Source organism: Suricata suricatta, chromosome 8, assembly GCF_006229205.1.
Source record: "Suricata suricatta isolate VVHF042 chromosome 8, meerkat_22Aug2017_6uvM2_HiC, whole genome shotgun sequence".
Classification (NCBI taxonomy): domain Eukaryota; kingdom Metazoa; phylum Chordata; class Mammalia; order Carnivora; family Herpestidae; genus Suricata; species Suricata suricatta.
The window spans coordinates 45,120,129-45,135,738 of NC_043707.1; positions in this window are offsets into that span (position 1 = coordinate 45,120,129).

Here is a 15,610-nt window from a genome sequence, read left to right on the forward strand (position 1 = left end):
GAAGCGTCCGGCCGCCGTGGTCTGGGCGCGCGGTGGGCGAGGGTCGGAGGCTGCGCCTCGCCGCCAATTTCGCCGCTGCCAGGCGCTTTGCCATCGCCGGTTGGTGGCGTTGACCCGGCTTTGGGGAGCGGGAGGGGGCTCAGGTCTCGAAGGTTTCGCCTTAGTTAAGGCTTACCGAATTTAACGAGTTCTGGCGTTGAATCTTGCCTCGCGGGAGTATAGACCGTTGGTAACTAGGGCGTAACGGCCGGTCTCAAACTTCTCCCATGCAGCCCATGTACACACTGCTGGGCACCCTAAACTCGATCATCAATACTGAGCTCGGGCCATGTGCCAGGTGTTAAAAATGGCGACCTTGCCCATTTCGTTGGGCTTCCATTCTGAGGAACCGGTGACCTCCCAGCCCCTATGACCCCCATATGACATCAGCCTCCTCGCAGTTCAATTTCGGCAATACGTTATCCCTTATTTACCCTCCTTACCATGTCCATTTAAAGGGGAAAAAAAAACCCGCAGGTATGAACGAGGAGATACTAAAACCCAAATGGGCAATATTGTTTAAATTCAGGCCTAAAAGCAATCTCTTCACCCATAGCATTGAGAAGAACCATGTTGTGATTACAACTTGGTTCAAAAAATATAATATGTATATATAGTGTCGCAACTTACTTTCACATTGAGTTTTTCTAGTAAGTTGTCATTCCCTCTACCGGCATCCTTACTGGTAGCTGGGGATTGGAGAGGAGCCCTTTAAATGACAGGGGAGAAAAGGACAGTCTTAGCTCAAAAATCAAGCAAAAAAAGCCTCATGTTCATTGGCACAATTCAAAGTACATTCCAGTCTGCACTATTTTCAGAAGCTCTGCATATCTAACTACCTACCATATGACAAAAGAAGTCATTGTCACTGGCCATGCTTCACTATATCAAACAGATAAAAATGTTAAGGGAGGGCCCCCCTCTCAGGAGTTCACCCAGTCTGGCAGTAAAGTGTGCCGAATCCAAAATGAGGTCTGTGTTGGACACTTGTGAAGAGTAGGATTAAGAAAGGCCCTACCTTCCAGAAGGGTCTTTATAAAATATGCCAATTTTATGAATACGTTTCTAAAGCTGAGCCTCTCTGAAAGCCAAAGGAGAAGAAACATGAGTTTCCTACTGATGAGGTCATTCTTTTCCATGAAAAGATGAGAAGAAATAAATATTGAGCTGTGAATGACCTAGCAAGTTATGTGAATCTTGAAAAGTATCTTTTAAGTTGACACCAAATCATTAACCACAGAGAGATCAATCATAGCAAACGTGCTGTAACCTAATGTGATTTAGGCACATTCAACCTCATAGCTTCTGGAAAAGGCTTATCCATCCCCCACTTCCTCTTTCTTGCCCTTGCCTTTTTTTTTTTTTTTTTCAAATTCCATTTTCCCTTCGGGAGAGTAAAAATGTCATTGTTTAAATTCAGGGTTGGGGTACCTGGGTGGCTCAGTCAGCTGAGCACCCAACTCCTGATTTTGGCTCAGGTCATGATTGTGGGATGAAGCCCTCTATCAGCCTCTGTGCCTAGCATGAAGCCTGCTTGAGATTCTCTCTCTCTCTCTCTCTCTCTCTCTCTCTCTCTCTCTCTCTCCCCCCTCACCCCCACCTACTAGCACACTCACTCCCTAAAATTTAAAAATAATAAAATAAATACATTGGGGTTATTATAGATGTCTAAATGCAGTCCGCAACTCTAAAGTCATTGATGATGCTATCCATTATTATAATTCCACACAAGCATCAAAAAATAGTGTGTACAAAAAATTAGAGATATGTATTTAGTGTGTGTGTGTGTATTCTCTTCTGGAGACTAGGTCCATTTCAATAAGTTGTAAAAGCAGCAGGAGTGGGGCACCTGGGTGGTTCAGTTGGTTGAGCATCCGACTTCAGCTCAGGTCATGATCTCATGGTTCGTAAGTTCAAGCCCCGTGACAGGCTCTGTGCTGACAGCTCAGAGCCTGGAGCCTGCTTCAGATTCTTTGTCTCCCTGTCTCTCTGCCCTTCCCCTGCTCATGCTCAGTCTTTCTCTTTCAAAATTAAACATTTTTTAAAAAGCAGGACTGTTTTCTTGGGATTTTTAAAGCAAGTTGCAAGTTTAATTCATAAATTATAATTACAATTATATAAAATAAAAGATTAAAAGGGAAGATTTGAAAAGTAATTATAGCTGTTGTGTTAAGATGTTGGTTTTACATATGATCTTCCCCATGTGTTCTATTTGTTTACTTTTATTATTAAGTGAATAATGTTAAAGAAACTGGTACTTGAGAAAGTTGAGGTCAGATTTTAAATAGGTGGATGCAGTTGTATCAAAGTGAAAACACATCGGGGGAAAACCAACAGAAAGCAGAGAGTACATGAAATATATGTAAATATATATCAGGGAAACATCTCAATCTAGAGAGTGCAAAGAAAATATCTCATTTTCCAAGAGTATTTATGCTTTGATCGGAGATATAGACCAGATTCCAAAGTGGCAGATAAAGTGATGATTTCCCTTTTATAAACCCATATACATTAATGATATTTTAGTAAATATGAATTCTTAAATTCCTAGCGAAACAAAATTAACCCATATATATTTCGGATTTATAGGACCATTACTGAGATCCACCTACATATCACAATGTAAAAATTATTTGTCTTTGTCCAATCATCTGTTAACTTTTCCATTGTCGAAACAACTTAACGCCTATTGTACACACACACACACACACACACACACACACACAAATACCATCTAGCTCTGTTTTCATTGAGATTAGGTTATATGCTAGAGAAATATATACACCTGATGTGCAAAAAGAGGCTTTGGTTTATGTGAATAACCTGTTCCTTCTTAGTTTTAACTGGTTCCCAAAGTATCCAAGAAAGATGTTAAAAGAAATTACCAGCTATGATCACTAAAGGCATAGAGAACCAGGCTTTGACCCTGTTCTTTCTGCTCTTGCATTATTCCATGAAGCTTTTTTCCTCAGAGGGTGGGGATAAATTGAAGGTCAACCTTACGAAACTCTTAAGTTAGCTCTATGAAAGTTTCAGCTGCCTCACTGGAGCCAAAGTCTTTGAGGCTCATTTGTTTATAAAAGACACATTTGTTGAAGGACTGCTATGTGATATACCATACATGGTGCTAGAGATTTGGAAAAATAAGTCAGAATCCCTATTTCAGTGAGCTCCCAGTCTGGTGTGGGGAGATAGCAGAACACTTGACAATTACAAACCTACAAACCGGGGAGGATGATAATTCGAATAAAGCCCCAGGGGTTCCTGGGATCACTAAAAGGGCACCAGAGTGAGGGGAGGGAAATTGGGAGTGTGTCAGGGAAGGTTTGTGAATCAAGTGCCACCTGAAATGAGCCTTTAATTAACCAGGAGGAGAGAAGGGTGGTGTTCCAACCTAGGGAGCAGAATATGCACAGGCACCCGTTGCTGCTTTTTCCTGCCACTTATCCAGAACCCTTCCCTGCTTACTCTTTCAATCAATAGCTTAGCTGCCTGGCCCTAATCCCTCCTTACTCTTGAACTGGGAAAGTGAGATTTTCAAATTTTAGAAAAACCTAAGCTACATAAACACATTGTTGGGACCTCTCCCAGAGCCCAAAAAAGGGCCAAGCAAGGAGGAACCCACATGCTGAAGCATCACTGGGATCTTATAAATTACTTCTGCTCTGTATCCAGCCGTATGTTGGGCTCATTCCTCCTTCAAAGGTCTCTGTTACACAAACCTATACGTTTCTTTTCTCATCAGAATTAGTGTCTGCAGCTTGCAATATAAGTCGAGTCTTGACTAATACACAGCGTCTCTGCATGGAGGCGCCGGATGGAGGCTGCACGGAGGCCGTATATGACGAAGCATCCGTAGTTTTACCAATGTAAAGGATCACTCAGGTGGCTGCCAGGAACAAACGTGGGATAGAACCCAACAGCTGTCTTCTTGAATAGCAGGAGGAGAAGACCTAAAATTGAAAGGGCTGGACAGGAGGGACAGCAGAGCCTCGCAACCCCTCCAGAAGCCTTCCCAGGGATGCTCACATCCTCCCTGATAAAAAGCAGTCTGATGCCAAGGGAAGTTAAGCATTTTTTATAAATCCTCATATTAAAGTTATTTTTAATCCACTCAAGGCAGTTAACTTGAGACTATGTTTCATTGATTTATATATTCATTCATTAAATGTTATTGAACATCCACTCTCTACTGGTGCTATGCTGTGTTCTAAATATCCAAAGATGAATAAAATATGGAGGGCAGCTGCATGTTATGAAAGGCATATCGGCTCTGTAAGGGAATCTTGGGCCCAATCCTGCCTCCGCCATTATACCCACGTGATCTTAGAAACATTGGGATCCTTACATATGCTTAGTTTCTTAGTTTCTTCATCTGTAAGATTAAAGGTAAAATACAAACCTCATAGGGTTGTACTTCCCCTTAGTGGGGATTCAGTAAATATTAACTATGGATTTATTATAGGCATCAGGAGGAGGAGTTGGCAGATGGAAGAAGTGCGAAGAGCCTGTGAAAAGACATGGAGGAAGGAGAAAGATGGCATGTCTGTGGGGCATATCTTGATGGGGTGGGTAGGAGAGTGTTCCATTAGAATATGGCTTTTGGCTCCTTACACCACTATCCTTCACACTCAGGAGTGAGTTTCTGGATTGCTGAGTACCATTACATTCTGTGGCTTGTATATAGTTCTTCACTGGGTGGAGCCAATCTATTAAAAGGCCTGAATTGGGGCACCTGGGTGGCTCAGTCAGTTAAGCGTCTGACGTCGGCTCAGGTCATGATCTCACCGTACATGGGTCCAAGCCCGTGTCGGGCTCCATGCTGACTGCTCAGAGCCTGGAGCCTGTCTTCAGATTCTATGTCTCCCTCTCTCTCTGACCCTCCCCTGCTCATGCTCTCTCTCTCCCTCTCTCTCAAAAATAAATAAAATATTAAAACAATTTTAAATAATAAATAAAAGGCCTGTTATCGAGGACTCATTCTCTTGTTCCCTTTCTGCCACATAGCAGTGCAGACAATGATCTTGGATAGTAAATAAGTCAGCTTTGCAGATTCAGCTTTCACCTTTGGTACATTGTTGGGAGGCTAAATTCTGTGGAGCTGGGAGCTGGCAAAGAATGTCAGCAAGCCCTTTTGGGTTACAGATCCAGAACCTGGTTCTTTGTCAGCTTATCTTGTAATAAGGCTGGCATTTTTTAAAAATCTCCCCTTGACTATCCTCTATGTCTTATTTCATCCAAAATTCGGGGGTGGGGTGGGGAGAAAGGGTATGCAATTTATTGATCCTCTAATTAATTTATGGGTAGAGAATAGATTATAGAGTGAGGGATGGTGAGAGATAAAGCCGCAGAGGTAAACACAGAAGGATTTCCATTCAAGCTGGTGCAGTAAGGTCACCCTTGAGCCATTCCTTTTACTCCGCACAAATAGCAATGATAATTAAAATATATAGAGAGAAAACCAGACAGGTATAACCAGGTTCAGAAGCAAATAACCCCTCTCATAGATCAGAAATGGGATAAAAACAGAAAGCACTTAGCAAGTCTGAAGCCACAGGCCTACTGGGGTCTCAGGTTTGAAAGCCAAGATTTTTGTCTCCTGCAAGGTGACAGGAGCTAAAGATGCTCCAAACAAGGTGGAAGACAGGAGCCAGGCTTGGTTCTGGAAGTCAGGAGCTCAGGGAAGGAGGCTGAAAATAAACTGCTGCCAACCCACAGCCCAGGGAAACCGAAGGACAAAGAGACAGGAACCAAGCCAAGCAGGTGGCCAAGGGACCGGTTCTGCAATATTCCCCAATATCTCCATGGGGTGGAAGCATCCAAATGCCAGCAGTAGACCCGATTCTAGAATAGAGACGCAGGGAGGCAGGTGGAGGCGAAAGTCACTGAATATAGTGGGGTGAGCACAGCGTGAGTGAGAGGGGGAAAAAAACAACTGTAAATGAAAACAGGAAAAAGCAAATAAAATCTTCCCACTCAAAATGAGCCTGACCACCAAGTTCCAAGCACATTTCCGTATCTAATATTGAGAAAAATGACCAAAAAAATGAACACACAGACTATGAACTTAGTCCAGATAAAATTACCTCTATGAAACTGGCATAGGTTTTTTAAGTAATATTTTTCACATTCTCAAAGTGATGAATGACAAGAAATTAGGGACATTTTATTTTTTTATTTTTAATGCTTTTTTATTTTTGAGAAACACAGACAGAGCATGAGTCAGGGAGGGGCAGAGAGAGGAAGACAGGGAGACACAGAATCCAAAGCAGGCTCCAGGCTCAGAGCTGTCAGCACAGAGCCCACCCTGTGGCTCAAACTCAGGAACTGCAAGATCATGACCCAAGCCGAAGTCAGACTCTTGACAGACTGAGCCACCCATGTGCCCAGAAATTAGGGACATTTTTAAAGGACAAGAAATTAGGGAACAAATGAAAGCTGAAAAAAATAACAGATAAATATGAAATAGAACAATAGAAGTCTTAAAAATAAAAGTAGGGTCACACTGAAACAAGAAAATCAATAGATGGCATTAAGTCTGGAGCAGGCCAAACTTGAAGAGAAAAAGTGATGAATTAAAGACATGTACTGAGGGGTGCCCGGGTGGCTCAGTCGGTTAAGCAGCCAACTTCAACTCCGGTCATGATCTCATGGTTCATGGGTTGAAGCCCCACTTCAGGCTCTGTGCTGACAGCTCAGGGCCTGATGTCTGCCTCAGAGTCTGTGTCTCCCTCTCACTCTCTGCTTTTCCTCTGCTCATGCTCTGTCTCTCTGCCTCTCAAAAATAAATAAACATTAAAAAAATTTTTAATAAAAAAATAGGGGCACCTGGGTGGCTCAGTCAGTTAAGCATCCAACTTCGGCTCGGGTCATGATCTCGAAGTTCATGGGTTCAAGCCCTGCATTGGGTTCTGTGCAGACAGCTCAGAGCCTGGAGCCTGTTTCAGATTCTATATCTCCCTGTCTCTCTGTCCCTCCCTTGTTCGCACTCTCTCTCTGTCTCAAGAATAAATAAACATTTTTTTAAATTTTTTAATAAAAAATAAATAAATAAAGGCATGTACTGAATAATTCACCCAGAACACAGTATAGAGAAATAAAGAGATTTTGAAATGTGAATCAAAAGCAATTAAGATTCACGGGGTTTCTATGGAGTGGGTCCCACATATGTCTAATAGGAGTTCCAGAAGGAAAAACTGAAAACTGAAGGGCAGAGTGGAGAAACTACTATTAAAAAAAAGAAGAAGAAGAAATGATTGAAGGTTTTCTACTCCAAACATCAGAATACCACGTGTGCCGCTCAAGATAAATGAGGGTAAATTCATACTTCTGTGCATTGTTGGGGCAATAAGAATGAAGATAGAATCTCAAGTTATCTACAAACAGAACATAACTAGAGTTCTCAAAAGCAATAGGAACAAGAAGACAATTAAGTATCTTAAAAGTTAAACAAACACTATCATGCAAGAATTTGATTTCCATTTAAGGGGAGGTCAAGACAAAGACATTTTCAATTGTAAAAGATTCTGCCACCCACAGGCCTACCAAAAGAACTACTGAAGAACGTCCTGTCCCTGTAAGAACAAATAAGCCCAGAGGGAAAGCACTGGATTCAAGAGATATTGGTGAGGGAAGGAATTAATAAAAGGTGATGGTAAAATTAAAAATAACTACTTTAGTGTTAAAAAAATAACAAGAAGGAAGGATATGTACAATGAATGGTTAAACCATGTTCAATCTCTTGTCAGGTTTGGGAGAGGTATTCAAACAATGACTTTGTCTGAATAGGATATTTCATATTAATAAAAAGCTGATCTAGAACTTCTAAATCTGCAGAGAGAAAAGAATGGCCAAGAATTAGAGAAATTTAATACAGAAAATTGATCATTCAAAAGAAGGCAAAAAAGGAGAAAAGAAAGAAAAGAAAGGCATGACAAAACACACAAAATGGAATAGTAAGGTAAAGTACAAATACATCAGCAAGTACAATAACTAAACAGATTTAAATTACTTATTAAAGACAGATAGGGTATCAGTTTGATTTGATGCTAGCAAATGACACACAAAATTAAACCACAGAAATACTGGACAAAAAGGATAAAAAAGATAAATGATCAAAATGCTATCAAAAAGGAAAACTGATGAAGCATTAATAATATCAGACAAAAAAGTCTTCTAAACCAAATGAAATAAAGAGGGTTGCTACCAAGAAGTTGAATGTACCTAATAACATACCTTTCAATTACGGAAAGCAAAACCACCAGAATTACAAAGAGAAATTGACAGGCCCACTGTCTGAGTGGGAGATTTTTAAGGATCTATCAGACACAGCTACATCAAGCAGACAAAAAACAGAGGTAATAGAGATTGTATCATGAAGGGCCTCTGAGGAGGCCACATTAAGGAGTTGGGTTTTATTCTGAGAGCAATAGGAAGCCATTAAAGCAGGAGGATGATTAGATCAGATGTGCAGTTTTAGAAGGATCACTCTGGCTATAAAGTGGAAAGTGGACTTCAGGGTGGTCAGACTACACAAAGGCAAGAAGACCATTTAGAAAACTTGTCCTGCCATCTAGCCAAGAAATATTAATGGCCTGAACTCCAGGACTGGTATTGGTGAAAAAAACAAAACAAAACAAAACAACAAACCAAGAGCAAGCATTTCAAGAGGCATTCAGGCAGAGTTGATTGGATGACAGGGGAGAGGATTAAAGATAGCACCTATATATATACCTGCCCTAGAAAACTTGATGCATGGCACTAAAAAGGAAGAGGAGGTTTTTTGTGTGGGGAGAGAAGATATTATTTCCTTGTTTCTTTTTATACCTCTTAACACCCAACCCCTCAATTTTGACATATAAACTGGATCATTATAAAGTTAAATTATACTCACTATACAAGGAGTATACAAATCCATTTTAATTAATGTCTATCAAAAGTATTCTACTTTTGGGGTGCCTGGGAGGCTCAGTCTGCTAAGCGTCTAACTCTTGATTTCAGCGTAGGTCATGATCTCATGGTTCATGGGAGCAAGCCCCACGCCAGGCTCTGCGCTGACAGCACGGAACCTGCTTGGGATCCTCTTTCCCTCCTTCTTCCCCTCCTCCACTTGTTCTCTCTCTCTCTCTCTCTCTCTCTCTCTCTCTCTCTCTCTCTCTCTCTCTCAAACAAATAAACTTAAAAAAAAGTATTCCACTGTTAACTACTGGCGCCTAGGGAATGTTTCAATAACCTGGACACTTTAACAATACCAGAAATGTGTGTATATTCTAAATAATCACTTCCACATAATAGTCCATTAAGATTATTTCTATTTGGGGGGAACCTGGGTGGCTCAGTCAGTTAAGTAGCCAACTTTAGCTCAGGTCATGATCTCACGGTCTGTGGGTTTGAGCCCCACGCCTGGAGCCTGTTTCAGATTCTGTGTCTCCCTCTCTCTCTGACCATCCCCCACTCACACTCTGTCTCTCCTTCTCAAAAATAAATAAACATTAGAAAAATTTTTTAAAGATTACTTATATTTTTATTGCAGATTCTCCCACTTTTCTATACATAGTGGTTTTCAAACACACCTATATGCCTAACTACCAAAGTAGCAAAGTAGGCATGGCTTCCCTTAGTGAACAGCTGGTATTGAAAACAAGTAAATCCAGTATATTGGCCTCTGAATTCTGACAGAGAGTTAGAGGTTTCATGGCACATAACTCCTTTCCTTTTTCTGGTCATTATTAATTACCGTAAACTAATGTTTGAGCTTACAATGTGTGTCTATCCTTCAGAGAACAGTGATTTTCCATTGACTGAAGTTGGGAGGGGTGTACATTTTATACAACCAAACTGAAGTTACTTATAAATGCCAAAAATTAAGGAGCTATTATTGCCAAGGCAATTTAGTAGCTTCAAGCATGAAAAAGGTTTAAAGGACTCACAGATTTCCAATTATGAATTTTAAGGTTTTGTATTTACTTTACAGCCATCCTAAACAGTGAATGAGATTTAATTTTAAAGTTCCAAACGTGTTGTGCAATTTCAGGCTAACGTGCTAACGCACAGAGCAAAGTCGGAGCCTGTAATCCACAACAGGACTGCTCCAAGAGCCCAGAAAACTTTGGGACCCTAAAGGGAATCGGCTTGGGAGCCTGCAAAGTGGAAGTTTCCTGGTTGTAATAGAGCGTAGTGAGACAGGTGACTCCAGTACTGCCCGTTACAGGATAGCGAGGACGTGTCTTGAAAAGACAAAACCTGTTTTGATTGTCCGATTTTTAAAGTTAACACTTTATTTATTGGAGGGCGAGTATCGCATTAAATTTCACACATGGAGTCGGCTGTTTATTACCAGCCATTATCGGGTCATTTCCTTTCAGGCCATATTACTTCTTCAATTGCAGCCCTCTGCATTCCCGGGCAGTGTAAGCCACACGGTGACGTGGGCTCTCCTCCTTTAAGGTCATTTGCTGCACCACTCAACTTGCGGCATGATCTGGTTACCATCATGCCGTGTGGACATCTCTCCCTCCGTGGAGAAATGCTAAATCACAGAGGGCCTGCTCTCAGATGCCGCAGGGCCGGCATGCTCCCCATAACGTAAGCTGGAGGGCCTGACACGCTATGCTTTTCTGATATTTTGCAAACAGTGTAGCTGCCTGTCAGTTTCAAACAGCATGGAGACAGGGAGGCCGCGGTAATAAAATTATAGGTTATATTTCTGGTTGAGCCACATCTGTTAAAGTGGAGGGGTTTTGTTTTTGTTTTTGTTTTCATGTTGGTGGTAAGTTTTTTCTTCAAATCTTTGTGCTTTCTACAAACATATGTGTATGGAAGGAAGGAGGGAGAAGAGGGAGGAATTGATGCACCAGGAAGTGTGAATAAAACTCAGCAGTTATACACCCTTCCCAGAAAGATTCACCAGGATTTGGACATGGACTCAGCACCCAACAGGGAAAAAAACTGTATCATTCCACAGTAGCAGTGTTAATCATTACCATAACCTAATAACCAGGGACCTGGAAATGGCTTCAGCACTCTCTCTCATTTTTCAGCAAAATATCCATGGTGTCTCCATAGGACACGGTCTTATTTTTATGATTTGGGGCAAAATGAAGATTCCTCAAGTGTCTGTGTTGCTATTTTATACAGGCTTATTCTCTGCATCTAAACTAAACCTCTCTACCAGACATTCCTATAGGCAGCGGGGAATATGAGGGTCACAGCATCTCCAGAACATCAGGTTCACATAAACTGACGTAGCAGAAGAAGCAGAAATTCCTTGTACAGATAAAAGCAGGGCTGGGAAGTAACCACTAACCCCAAGGTAAGCAATCAAACTAAGTACTGCATAAATATAGAAAGAAGAACACCAGGGAGCAATCTGAATAAAACCTGGAGGGAAGATGGACCGAAGGACACAGACCTGCAATTCGATTATGGATAAGAGAGGTCCTAGGTGTAACTTTCATTAACAGAGACGATGCTGCAAAGGTCAGGAACTATATTTATTTCTAATGAAATAGCCAATAGTCTGGGAGCGCTTACATCCTAAGGCTTTTGGGAATCATTCATTCATTCATTCAACTAATTTAACTTATTGTCACTCTTGTCATCATCATCACCATCACTGTTATCAGGCGTTCTTCACCTTTCTCTGTTAGGCAGACCGATTAATGGCCCCCATCTAACGGACCAATTCCGGTGGGTCTCAATTCTATGTGCATATCATAATCACCCATGGAGTGTTGTTTTTAATGTGGGTGCCCAGCCCCTTCCCTGAGCCACTACCTTAGAATCTCGGGGAGTAGGACGTGCTTATGCTTTGCGGGGGAACCAAAGGCTGCTAGAGTGTCATACAATCCACCTTAGGCTGAGTCTTTGTGGAGCTCTCTGAGGAAGAAACGTGGCTAAGGCTTGGGTGGCGGGGGAAAACACCTACACGATTCCAGCGAGATGTCTTTGCTTACTGCTCTACTGAAGGCAACAAACTGGTTGTTTGGTGAAGGTGTAGAGGTGATGAGTCAAAAGCATTGGGGGCGGGTGTGGGTGGAGGTAGATATATCCGTGAGATTGCCCATAAATGGTTTTAATTCATATACTGCCAAAGAAAGGCACTATGGCTTATCTTCCATAATTTGCATAGATGATTTCATGAGCTTTTGGCAAGTCCAATACAATCCCAGCAGTTGGAGGGAAGAGGGGGTGAAGGCAGAGAATAAGAGCACAGATGCCAGGGCCACGCCACTCCAGGTTTAAATACTGGGTCAGGTACCTACTCACTGTGTGAGCCTTAATTTGAACTTATTTAAGCTCTCTGTGCCTCTGTTTCCTCATCTGAAGCATTAGGAATAATTGCTCCTACTTCACAGGATCATTATGAAGACTCAATGAGTTGGTGCCTGTGCAGGTCGAGAGCATAGCCTGGCACAGGGCGCCTGGGCGACTCAGTTGGTTAAGTGTCCAACTCTGGCTCAGGCATGATCTTGCGGTTCATAGAATCAAGCCCCATGTCACAGAGCCCACTTGGGATTCTCTCTCCCCTTCTTTTTCTCCCCCTCTCCTGCTCATGCTCACTTGTACACACACATTCTCTTTCTCTCTCAAGAATAAATAAAATTCAAAAAAAGAAGAGAAAAAGAACACAGCCTGGTGCAAAGTGTTAGATGTGCAGGACCAATGGGTGCTATTAAGGAGAGATGTTTGCATACCCCCCACCACCGCAAGACCTGCCGAGACATCAGGACTTTGCACAGAGCCCACATCCATGTGCCGTGTCTAGCTTCGATCATTTCTTTAGTGAATTTCATGTGCTATGACCCAATCAGGGCTGCCCCTCGGCTCATACTGGGACATAAGGACGTGGAACAGCCACGGAGAAACTTTGAGGCCCACTCTTTTTTTGAAAATCTTACTAGAGAAAAAAAAAATATCATCCTTAGACCCTGTGATTACTGCCTTGGGAAATGTCAGAGTCTGACAACACAATTTGTCAAATCGACTCAAACTCAATCTAACTCAAATGGGCTCCTTCTCCAAGAGCCCCCAGTCCTCTGCCTGTGCGTTTATTGATTATATAACCCTTAACATCTCAAGGAATTCCTTAAAGTTCTCCCAGCATGCTTTGCTTTTTTTGGCCCCCAGGCTTTAGCAGGGACCTCTGCCTCCCCCCACCCTATGTTTTTGGCTGTGGACTTACAATTGCCTTTGTATCTGTCAGCCTTTCTTCTGAGGCAGGAAGTTCTGTGAGGATCAGGACTGAGTGTATATCCGGCTCACCATTACGTCCTTGGCACTTAGAACTGTGAATGACATGGAACGGGGGCTCCACAAACTCTCTAGGAGAGAATACTTAGATCTCCCCATTGACGAACTCTACCTCTTGCAGCTGTGTAACTTGGAGCAGGTTACTTGACTTCTTTGATGCTCAGAACAAAATCCTCTTAGGTGCTTGCAGTGGCTAAAGGACAGAGCATGAGAACAGCGGCTGGCGCCCCGGACAAGGTTAACTGCTGTTAACAGTTCACACACATTTAACAAAGCAGCACAGCCAAGTGCACCCAAGCCTTTCATTTTCCTAATTCCGTCTCTTTCCTTATGTAGTAAAAATGGATGTTACAACCATAATTGTCACTATCAAAACCCCAGAAAACAGGGGAGATGGGATGAAAGGTCAGAAGCTACCACTCTGCAATTCTCTCAGGTAGACATTTATGAACACTAATTCATTAATATTCATCAGACCACTTGTACGGACCAGGTAGAGCGTAAAGAGAAACCGGCCAACGGAGAGCTCAGCCTGCACTCACACCGGTGCTCCCCATGGAAATCAGTCCAACGCAAAATCAACATTTGCAGAGCTCAAGTCAAAGCCAGAAAGTTCAGCTAATGGTGGCCCTCTCCTTGCCCATCCAAGGGACCTGGGCTCAGGGACAAAAGAACCATTGGTCACACATCAGATGCCATTCAAAAAATATCTGTGTTGTTTTTTTTTTTAAATAATGTGTTACAAGTTTTAAATTTTACTTATTCAATTTCCCCCAGTTTCGTGAAGAAATGATTGGCACGTATCACCCTGTAAATTTAAGGCATCCAGCATAATGGATTGGCTTGCATATATCAGATCTCTGTTCTGCTTTTGATGGTAGTAACATCTAACCTTTATGGAACATTTACCGCATGACAGGTGATCAGTACACGTCATCTCTTATAATTGTCAGAACACAGTTATTTCCATTTTGGAGATAAGGAAACTCAAGGCCACCATGGAAACTGCAGAGGTTCCCAAATGTGCCCACAATCAACTGGTTAGTAGGACTCAGGCTGTCTGACCCCACAGCCTGCACTCAAAGCCACTGAGTTGCCCCCTGGGACGCCAGGCTTCTCTCCCACTGGCCTGGCAAGTCTGGCCCCCTCCTGACTTCCGAGGTCACTCTGGTCCCCTGAGGCACAGCTGTTCCAGTCCGAGCTCAGCAGTAGCTCTCTCTGGGGGGAGGGTGACTGCTGTTCCTGTGACATCCGAATGGTAGGGAGCCTGGCCTTTGCCCTTCCCCCAGAGAAGAGAATCCTGTGATTTTACAGCAGTATTACACCCGGGTAACTCCTCTCTCTGCGTCTCTAGGCATGCAGACCCCAGCACAGAGGGGACACAGCCCCTCAGGCAGATCCAAGAGTCTATTAACTAACAGCATGAGATCTGGGGGAGAGAGCGAGCCAGCAATAAGGTAGGTTATTAGGGGCGTGTATGCACTGCATCAGGGTACAAGATGTGGGTTATATCTGGGAGCAAGCTGCCGCTTGTGCTCCATGTCTTCCCCACCTTAAGGTCCAGCCTCGCCTAATCTCCCTCCCTAAGAGGAAAGGTGCTTTAGGGCTCATGTTGCAGATGAAGGATTACTGCAGAAAATTCCAGAGATCTTAATTAAGAATCTCAAGACATCCTAATGACCATATCTCCTTATATCTCATCCCAAACACACTTAAATGATACTTCACCTGTAATAACAAAATTAGAAATGCTAACGTTCTACACACTTCAATGCCGTTTTCAAAAACAACAATAAAGGGGCACTGTGGGGCTCAGTCAGTTAAGGATCCAACTTCAGCTCAGGTCATGATCTCACAGTTGATGGGTTTGAGCCCCATGTCAGGTCCTGCATTAATAGCTTAGAGTCTAGAGCCTGCTTTACATTGTGTCTCCCTCTCTCTGTCTGCCCCTCCCCAGCTCATGCTCTCCCTCACTCTCTTTCTCTCAAAAATAAATAAATAAACTTAAAAAAACAAAAAAGAATAAGAAGGTCCATTCTCTAAATGTCAACCATTTCCAACACCCCCCCCCACTTTCCCCAGGGTTGTCACTGATAGAAGTCAAAGGATGGCCATTTAATGTTTTAAGAACACCCTCTAAGCCACATTTTGTACTGATTTTGCATGTGGAATGTTTATTTGCTAAGAAAAAACTCATTTTATTCCAATCATATGTTGCCTCGGTTCTATTTCCTAGACTGAGCAGGAGGAAGCTGAATAAAATATCGCTGTGTTTCCCATTTTCGTTTGTTCTGCATGAGGTTAGTGGGGATGGGAACCT